Source organism: Polypterus senegalus, chromosome 13, assembly GCF_016835505.1.
Source record: "Polypterus senegalus isolate Bchr_013 chromosome 13, ASM1683550v1, whole genome shotgun sequence".
Taxonomy (NCBI): Eukaryota; Metazoa; Chordata; class Cladistia; order Polypteriformes; family Polypteridae; genus Polypterus; species Polypterus senegalus.
The window spans coordinates 69,369,657-69,380,504 of record NC_053166.1 but is presented as its reverse complement, the minus strand read 5'-3'; the positions used below and the strand labels follow the sequence as shown (position 1 = coordinate 69,380,504).

At 37.3% G+C, this 10,848-nt stretch overlaps 1 long non-coding RNA gene across 1 annotated transcript; it reads left to right on the top strand.

Moving 5' to 3' along the window:
* The first annotated feature begins 925 nt into the window (after positions 1-925).
* Positions 926-5,672, top strand: LOC120543084. Its single transcript, XR_005636284.1, has 4 exons — positions 926-996; positions 4,501-4,588; positions 5,231-5,290; positions 5,534-5,672. It is a non-coding gene; the product is annotated as an uncharacterized LOC120543084 (long non-coding RNA).
* Positions 5,673-10,848: the final 5,176 nt, after the last annotated feature.

The following is a 10,848-nucleotide window of genomic DNA, read 5'->3' as shown; positions in this document are numbered from 1 at the left end:
GGACAGTATACACTCTATAAGATGAATGAACACCTTTATGAATTTGTAATTATGGAAAATTACTGGGTCAGAATATGGAAATAAGTAATAATTCTTTTCATGTAGAAAATCTTTTCAATAAGATTTTGTCAGTTGGAATGTGGTGCTTAAGGGCAAAATAAACCTTAGTCTGAAGCCTGGATATTGCATAATTTTTTACCTTATAATAAAAAAACAGAAAATTCTGTTGTCAAAATATGATTTAAGTTATAGAGTTTACATATGCCTAAGGATCTGCGCTGGTATCCTGAAGGTTGCCAGTTCGATTCCCCGTCACTGCCAAAAGAGATCCTACTCTGCTGGGCCCTTGAGCAAGGCCGTAACCTTCAATTGCGCCAAGGGCGTTTTACAATGGCGGACCCTGCGCTCTGACCCCAAGGGGTATGCGAAAACTAACAAATTCCTAATACGAGAAATTGTATAAGGCGAAATAAAGAAAAAATAAATAAATAAATACGGAGTAGCATGGTTGTTAGTACTATTGGCTCACAGCTCCACAAAGCTGGATGCTGTACTTTTGCCACCTGTGATTTCACATTAGTTTAACTTCAATCCAGTTGCCACCTGTGATTTCACATTAGTTTAACTTCAATCCAGCTGAACTATGGGTTGAAATAATTACTCATGAAAGACAGATAAGAAATTTTGATGTAAGTAAAAATGGTTAAGATAAAAAAGGTTCTGGCAATTTTATGGAAACTTTTAGAAGACTAGACCTAGAATAAAAAATAATTGGTTTCTACTTGTCTTAGAAAATTGTTTGCAACAATGCTAGCAACATTTGTGGAAAGAAAGAAAAGAAAATTATTAAGACTTCTGTTCTATCAAATAGCATAATTGTGACTTACAATCACAATAGTATTTGAACACAGTGTTCTTTTAATATGTCTTAAGAACAGCAGAACAGCAGAAGATTGACACAGGAGATGTGATGATTCAGTCTATCAGGATTATCTGGTAAGTTAATAACTAAAGGTCCCAAGTTCTCTTCCATATAGTTTTTAATGGTTGGCAATGTTCTTAGTTCATCTATATGATGCTTTAGCTATAAATTCTGTTGATTTTGTGTAAAGTAATGTTTCCATGGTTTTACCTTGAATGCATTTCCCCTGAATTTCCATCAGCATCCTCTAGTACTATTTAAGTGAAATAATTTTTGGTAATATTTTATCATTACCTTTCACAATTTTAAATAACTAGGTTAGGTCCTCATGTAGCTTCCCCAACCAAGAGTGAATTACAGCCAGTCACAGTAGGATACACTCTTTAGGGCTCTGTTATACTAAAAATGAAAAACCGATATTATCTGGATTCCTTTTTTTTAAATGCTACTATATCTAACTGACTATTATATGGAAAATGGAATGAGCTTTTGGTTGGAGCCATATTCTTGAAACCAGTACAGTGATGGGTTCTATACAGCTGGTCGTGCACACAATATTCCTTTGCCTTTTTTGATTTGACTTGTGATCTAAAGCCAATTACCCTCTACATATTTTAATTAAGAATGGGTGTAGTGTTACGATATTTGTGAGTGGAAGTTGGCTTTAAAAGACACTGATACATATTTATATGTAAAGCAATTTGAAACTATTATTATTATGATTATTATGATTACTTCACCATATACCAGTTCAGAAAGTCCTGTAACTGGGCATGTCCTGACATTTTCATAGGCTAGCACTGTGTACAATAACTAAAGGAGTATGTGTATTTATATCCTGTCTAACAAAAAGGTCACAATTGGAACATTAGAAAAAAAATCTTACCTAATGAGAACAATGAGGTTGTTTGGTTTGTTTCTTGTCATATGTTCCAATCAAGTTCAAAAGAAGGGAGGACAACAAGCATTCCAAGTATATAGTTCTATTCTTTGTGTCACTCTAAGGATTGCACTTTAGTAGAAACCATACAATAAAACATACAGCATATACAAATTTATGACAAAAACACTAGTGATCATCTTTTCCAAAAAGCCCCCCGAACAACAAATTTACTAAAAACATTTAACTCTTATAAAACGACTTTGTAACACTCAGGCTTTTCTGATGTTAAGGTTATGCATATCATGACCTTAGACCTCCGACTTGGTCTTGATAGACCCAAGACATTTACCAGGCTGAATGATGGTGTTATAAAATGGAATCTCACTAATGACAAAGAACTGTGAGGTTTTCAAGTATTTCACAAAAAGCTACAATAGCCACTCCAGACCTCCTTTCCTGCCTAGAAAAGGTCTCGCACTCAATGACTTTAATCCCAGCTTCAGTAGCCTCCCTCAAGTATCACAGGCCTAAAGAGGGTTTTAGCTTCAAAAAGAAACTTAAATGTCTCAAAATATATAGTACAGTCGACCCTTGATATACGACCGGCCTGACATGCGAACAACTTGATTTATAACCAAAATTTTTGTTTTCATTTATGACCAACATCATGCGTTAAAGACCCGAATGCGGTCACGTGTATCCGCTTTTGTGATCATAAACAAACAGCCAAGAGCGTTCGTAAGCGTCATTCGGAGCCCAGACAAGAGCGTTCGTAAGCGTCATTCGGAGCCCAGATACATGTGTTTGTGGACGTAATTTCGCTCAGTGCAGTGATTTATCTATATATATAATTCACTAAGACCATGGCAAGCAAGACACATAATTGCTAAGGACGGAAGAGATGGTAACGAAGGTAAAGAAAGCGATTGTTAAGGGATGTTAGCTAGCGGGCTGGCACGGCACATGATGATGTCATCAGGCTGAGTCAGCACTGGCTTGCTTTGGAGTGTATTATTATAGCAGTTCACAACATGACCAGCTTTGAACTGAGTGCTCGACTACTCGTCATTATTAACTTGAGAAACAGCGATCACAATCGAAACAAAGAAGGAAATTGTGCGGAAATATGAGAGTGGTGTTCATGTGACCGATCTCGCTAATATGTACAGCATGTCGAAATCCACCATCTCGACAATTTTACAAAGAAAAGATTTGCATAAGGAGGCTCCTTCTAAACAATAACCACCTTCCGTTTCATCCTCCTCCTCCTCCCTTCCTGCAGCCCAAAGATGTCAAATTAAATGGTGAGTACAGTATGAAGTTGTTGTTTCTGGTAGGCTAGGCACTTTTTATAACTTTTTGGTTAGTACATTAGAAAAATTATTGGTGCTTTGGTAAATTATGCACATTATACAACCCCTTTTTATTATGAAAAGGTTAAGTTAGTGTTGCTGTGGGAGGTTCGGAGCGCATTATGGGTATTTCCATTATTTCTTATGGGAAAAATAGTCTTGACTTACAACCAACTTGAGTTACAACCAGCCCTCGCGAACTAATTGAGTTCGTAAGTCAAGGGTCCACTGTATTATCAAAATTGGCAAAAAGGGAGGTTAACTGTAAACACTGGGCTTGTAATAACAGGGCAACTGAAAACTCTTTACACATGAAATATTCATTAACAAAAATGTCAAAATACAAAGAAAATGCAGTCATAAACAAACAAGGTCCCAAATTGTAGACCAGCAGAGTTAACCAATAAATAGATGCAAGAAAGATCAAATAACCAGTAAAGAACAAAGAAACAGTACTACTCACAAGTCTTACATTTCAAGGCATATTCAGATGAAATACAAGGAACCCGCTGTCTCAGCCTCCATGTAAGGACAAGCTGGAGGTGGTTTCCTGCAGTGAGATACTGGTGGCTGTGCCTCTTTGGGGGTTCATCCACAAAATGCAAGGAACTATAGGATAACTGGACAATAAGCAAAACTGATATCAATACATAATTATGCAAATAATAAAATACATCATAATATCATAAACAATGGTAATCACAAAGTCAAAAATGAACACAATGGACAAAAAAAATTAAGTGCAAGCCAGTGAGGAAATTCTGTCTTATGACAAATGGGTGGCTTCAGTGGAGAAGACAATATCTTTTGATATCTAGATTTTAGTTTGGTCTACAATGCACAGATGTCTAAAGAACAAGTCCAGAACAGGAAATCAAATTCATATATCAAAGAACATAGCAAGAGAAACAAAAACAAATAAGGATCAAGAAACAGAGCCAAATTAAGAGATGTTAATCTCAGTTTGGAAACAGAAAGTAATTTGTGAAAGTAATTTGTAACAGGGATCTAAGACAAGCACTTGTTAACCACTAAGTTCAGATAACCTGCAAGTGTTCAATGCTGAGCTATGACTCCATGGTAAAGACTTCGCAAACAGCAAAAAATATCAGCGCCCATAATAAAATCAAAATTGCATTGTGGGAAGATGCACTTCAAAAATAATACAGTATATTTAAAGATGCCCCAAATAAAGAAACCAATCTGACAATTAAATTGCTTGACTATTAAAACTCCAAAAATGACATTTTCATTAGTTTTAGAGGCCAAGCAAATTTTTGTAAAAATTTAAAATGAAGTCCAGATAATGACTCATACAATATTTCTTCTTCCTGTTATTTTAGATTTGGCTGATGCCCTTTATCGTAGGTGACTTGGAAGATGGGGATGCAGTACATCTGGTTGCCCTTATTTTTTACAACTGGAGCACAGGTGAGTTAAGTGACTTCTTCGGTGTCTCACAATAAGTGAAAAGTGGGGATTGAATAGGAAACCATCTGTAAAAAGAGAAATAAATAATTACAGTGAATTTTGAAATAACAATAGATTAAAAAATTCATAATGGTCCATAAAATTGATTAATTCTGATATTTGTTATGTCTCAACCATTTTGTTGAATTGTTGTTTTTTTTCTCATAGATATTGTTGATGTTTGCTATGGCTGTTGTTAGGCACATGACTAGGGCTACCAACTGTCCTCATTTTTCCCAGACATGTCCTCATTTTTAATGTACCATGGACTGTCCAGGAGGTATTTATAAAATTTTGAAAATGCCCGGAATTTTGGCTCCTAAAATTTGAAAATCTCCATATCCTTATCATTGGTAAAAATTGGAAGCCGTACAACAATTAGCACTTGCGGAAGTAGTGTGCACACTTCCCAGAATCCAACTTGGCTTTGTCACTTTTGAATTTAGCTTTATCTTCTTGGCGAGTAGACAGTTCATTATAAATGTCGCTCCTTCTCTTAATTATTTGTAATCCTAATTCACCGTAATTTAGTGAATTTATTCAAAATTGAAATTGCAATTTCACATTTTCTATGTGAGATGTTATTTTCGATTCTTCTTTCAGCAGCTTGGTTAAAAAAGAAACTTCATACATCCAGTTACAGCCTGTCACATTTAAGTGCGAGTAAGTACTGCTTTGTAATATTTTAATTGAAAATATTGTTATTACCACCCATTGTTCCAAAATGGTTTTATAACTGTAAATGAATAAGTCAACTATTAAAGTTTCAGTATTAAAAAAAAAATTACACATTTATTCTGTCATATAAATGCAATATCTTTTTAGTTATCAGTTGGTCAAGTAATACGTCACTTCTTCAAGTAATTTAATAATATTTTCATAATTCTTTCATTTACATAAATTCAGGAATACCCAATTATGCCGAAACGAAAGTGCAAGTTCACCGACTACATGAACAGCAAATATCCTTTGTGAAGGACAGCCGGGTCCCATGCCCGGCAGGGACGCCCCTGCTGCTTATGTTCTGGGGGAGCCACCATGGGCAGTCCAGTACCTTCCCCGGGACGCTTGGTGGCAGCCTCCATGGCTGACGGTGATTCCCCAACCGCCCGCAGGGCTCCATGGGAGATGGAGTCCTCCACAGCCTGGTTGGGGGCTCGGATGGCTGCTAGGGGGAGCTGCATGGACAGCAGCCTGGCTGGACGAATCTTCAGCCCCACCCGGAGGTGCAATTAGGACCAGGTGGTGAAGCACCTGGAACACTTCCGGGTGGGTTTTAAAAAGGACCAGCCACCACCACTCGAGGAGCCAGGGTCAGGAGGAGGAGGACTAAGCTTGAGGAGGAGTGGTGGAAGATAAGAAGGATTGTTGGTTGTGTTTATTGTGCTTTGGGACTGTGTTTGGGCTGTGCGGCACGGGGAAGACATGTCCCACAGCTGAAGAAACAATAAAAGTCTTTGTGTTTTCATATGTGCCTCTGTGTCGGGTCAGGCGCCTATATAGCGCCTTTGTTACACCTTGTTTTTGAAAGGGCAGAACAGGGGAATTAAGGGGCTAATGCTCACAAGATTCAATTTCAGTAGCATGCTATGTAAAGATTTATATTCATATTTATCCATGAACCCAGATTTACTGAGAAAAATAGCTTCAGTAGGAAAATATAAACAAATGTAGATAAATGCAAATAAACTAAATTCAAAAGTAAAATTTTTATTTTACTAGAAGTGAATTTACCATGTGTATCATTTTTTACAGGTTCACGAAAGTTAAGCTATCCAAATAAGAATGGAAGGAATGAAGTATGTTCATTTAAAAGGCTTGACATATTCATAATATTTAATGGGTTATTAGTTTGCCAGTGACTGTGATTGTGGCCATCATATCATAATTATAGTGATAAACTGTAATTAAAAAAAAAAGCATAAGACAGTATAAAGGCGTGTTATGGCATCATAGGGAAAGGCATCCTCAAAAGTCCTCATTTTTAACCCAAATGTCCTCATTTCCAGAGAAGGAGAGTTGGCAGCTGCGGTGGGCTGGCGCCCTGTCCGGGGTTTGTTTCCTGCCATGCACCCTGTGTTGGCTGGGACTGGCTTCAGCAGACCCCCGTGACCCTGTAGTTCAGATATAGCGAATTGGACAATGGATGGATGGATGGATAATGGATTGATGGATGGAGAGTCGGCAGCCCTACACAGGACATCTAGATCATATGACCTGAGACATCATGGGTGCTGTGGCACACATGACATCCAACTTTTGGATTAAATACTCAACTTTTTGGTGAAGTTTTGCAATTTTTTAGCTAGGGATAGCACTATTCAGTTACAATTGGAACATATTTTCTCCATTTGTTTATTATTTTTCACCAATACCTATTTGACTACCTTTTTGCTTAAGCCCTAATATGTGCTGTCCCCTCCTGGTCAAAACCTGTTTTTTCCTGTCTAGGACTAACCAGGTGACCCCCTTGTTATAATACTGATGATAACCAAGCCCTGGGAGAAAGATTTTAAGAAAATAGATTAATACAGGCAGTGCTTACACAGTCACAATAAAGGAACACAGCGCAGCCATTGAGCAAAAAAATAAAAGGTTAAAATGTCAACATTTCTATATCTTCAGTCATCAACCATTCAGTTTCTCACCAACCGAATAGCTGAAGCTCATTTTTTAATACTGGCGCTGGATGACCTGTTAATCCAGAATGCAGGAAGCAAAAGAATTATCAGGTTGTAAAAAGTAAAGACTCCAGGAAATTGTCAGAAAACCAGTTTGGTGAGAGACCAGTGCTAAGTCTGCAACAATGTTAGCCAATGAAATGATCTCTTGCCTTATATATTTAAAAGAATGTGGAGCAGAGGTCTAGGAGTGAAAATATTTAGTGTAAAAAAGGAATATCATTAGAGAGAAATAAGGAAACGTATTTGGAAGAAAGACCAGAATGAGAGAAAAGGGACTACTACAAAACATGTGGAACAATGTGTGAGGTGCATTTAAAGAAAATTATTGCATTGTGGGTCAATGGTCAGTCCCACTACAAAACATTTATGTGGCATGATACATGGAAATGTAAACTGAATATGATGCTGTCTGGAAGAAATAGTGATATTTTTTTAAACAGTATTTAAGGACAGAGTGGTAGGAAATGGGGAGTCAATATTATAACCTATGTGTAGAGGTAAAAACTTATCAGCTGTTTTATGCAAACAGGTTGGTAACTTGCTTTGTGTGGGGGACTGAAAACAAATAAAAAAGAAGATGAGAAGGAAGAACTGAAAATTGTCCTATTACACAAAAAAGACCAAAGTGGAAAGACGATACAGCATTCACAAACTTTAATGGCCTCATTGTGGAAGACCGTACTTTGAAAGTGCCATTTCAGGAATGTTTCCAAGTATCTCTCAATTCAAAGCCATGTTCCAAGAACAACGTGATAAGGGGATCATAGCTAGGTGGTTGTGACTGGAGACAAAAAAACTGAAAATAAGCAGGGAAAAAACGATCTAAGTTCAACAGGGATACATGATGGTGGGTCAGCAGGATATTCAGTCAAAGTTTACATTGAATAAAAGGGTGCATGCTTTATCATACTTTTCTAAATCTGGTAAGGACTCCCCTTCCATCCTCTTTTACATCGCATATTAATGAGCCAAAATGGATCTGACTTTAGGTCAATATTTAACACAGGGAGAATGTATGGTGCTGACAAAATTTAATTGTGGCACAATATTAATTATAGCTAAACAAGAATGAAAATATATTGGGAGGTGAGATCAAAAGAAACGGTATTCACAAGCATTCATTAAAATTTGGCAGTACTTTGAGTCAACAATCTCCTGCAGTAATTTGATTTCCTTTACACCAAAGAATACAAACAAGTTTGTCAATTGGATAGATAATGGAAGATAGGACTGCTGTCAATATTTTTGAGGACAGAAGGGTAGGTTTTTGACCAGTTAACTTTATAACCAGACATGGCCTTACTGGAACTGATCAATTTGGGCAGTAGAAATGGTCTTGTGGGGCCAGGGGCATTAGCAGTTAAAAGCAAAATGTCATTAGCATATAAAGATATTTTGGTGGTTGGGGTGCAGAGTGTAGATTATGGGGGTGGTCAGATCCAAAAATATGAAGAGGTTAGGAGAAATTGGATTTGGTTGCTGAAAGTGAAGAATCATGTCTCGGTTTTTGAGTCTTGATCATATTAATGAATACTGTAGTGTTGATCAGTGAATTTCGCCAAAGAGAATTTACTGCATTCATGTTTGCCCTTGTTTGTCAAATTATTTACTGATAATTTGGCTGGTTTAGGAGATAGGCGACATTATCTGGAGCTGCACCAGCCAACATTGATGGGACTACCCCCTGGGTATATAATGCTGATCATTTGCATTACAGACTCTGTGGGATGAGTTATCTGTCCTTGTAGCCAAATGTGCAGGTCGATGTTTGAGTTCCACGTCAGTATAAGAGAAGAAGGTGCGTGCTCTATGCATGTGTAATAATTAGCCATGTGGCACGACTTCAAAAAATAGAACAGTGGTTTCAATCATGACATGCCACTTTGAATTTTCTGTCATTAAAAGACCTACTTATTTTTTCTCAATTTTGAGTACGATTTTCACAATTCTGCTTTGTTTCGATGAAATATATGACTGCGCATCTCTGACTGCTTTCTTCTCTGATCTCACGGAGGCATGGTCGTGCAGTGGTTGGCACTACAGCTGCACATCTCAGGTCACCTTTTTGGCCACAATAATTGGTCCAGTATAGTTGGCAGACATTTCAATAGCCCTCAGGGACACTTTAAAGATGATTGTACCATTATAATCCAGTCAAATCTAGTTTGTTTAGTCCTTCCCTATTGACTTGAATGCATTTTGCCAAGTTTGGTGAATATCTCGAACATTTCTGTGATTTCAGGGAACTCACGACGAACTGAACTCAGCAATGTTTGCTCATCACTATTAATGAATTCCATCAAGAACACATAAAACCTCAAATCTACTGTACCAAGGAAAGGTCTATCTCATATGGCCAGATGTCTTATCTGCATTTAGTCAGAGAAGATTAGCTGGATAAGGTAAATATGGAGATGCCTCAATAATATAAAGCCTGATGGGAACTGATTAAAAACATTCTAATCGGGGTTATTTAATATGTGGATGACAGATAGCCAACACCAGGCAAGAAGTATTATTTTGTCCAAAATATCAGACAGTAGCTTGAACAGTCACAGGGCTCATTTTCTTGTTTAAAATACAGTGGATTCAGAAAGTATTCAGATCCCTTCATTTTCTGAACAATTTATTGTTTTGTACATTTGTAACACTACTTAAAATAGCCTACATCTCCCAGCAGCCCCGGCAGTATAATGCTATTGGGCACATTCGGAGGAGGCAGGGGTTGCTAGGAAGGAGATTAATCAGGCAGGCTCTTTAAATATGGATCACAAGAAAATGCATCAGGATCACCTGTCAGTTTTGTTTCTGCTTATCACACATGCTCTTAACAAACTACCACTACCTTGGATTACAGTTTAGTATGGATGTATGTGCTAAATCCTGTGCTTGTTTGTCAGTGTGGATTCATCTTGGTTGCCTGCTTCTTCTTCATCTGGGGAACACACTCAATCGAACCTCCAATCCTCATGCTGCATGGGGAACCTGGTAGGATAAAATTTTTCTTTCAGAGGACTGTTCACAGGGATTTCATTTCACACATTCATTGTCATCATGTCCTGCTATACTGGACTGTGTTGGACTTTGTGGTTAGTGTTTCTTATTGTGTTATATATATAAAATCATTCTCACTGTCTGGGAACTGGGGAGGGCATTTATGTATATGTTTTTTTGAAATATTGTTTGTTCTTTTTCATTATTTGGTTTATATTTTCTTTATTATTTATTGACTCATTGTGCTGCTTATCAGTGTCTCTGTGTGTGAGTGTGTGAGTGCTGGGACAAGGCTGGGTGTGTTGTTGGGGTCCATGCAATAAAATAAATAAATCACCATCTTCACATGGCTGAATCTTAGCATTCCTTAGCTACCGATTTAATTTAAATGGATACATTTGCAATGACTGCTCATCAATCTACATAATAACAAAGTGAAAACATGTTTTCAGAAAGATTTGTAAATTTATTAAAAATTAAAAAAATCTCTCATTCATAAAAGTACTCAGACTCTTAATTCAGTAGTTTGCAGAAGCCCCTTTA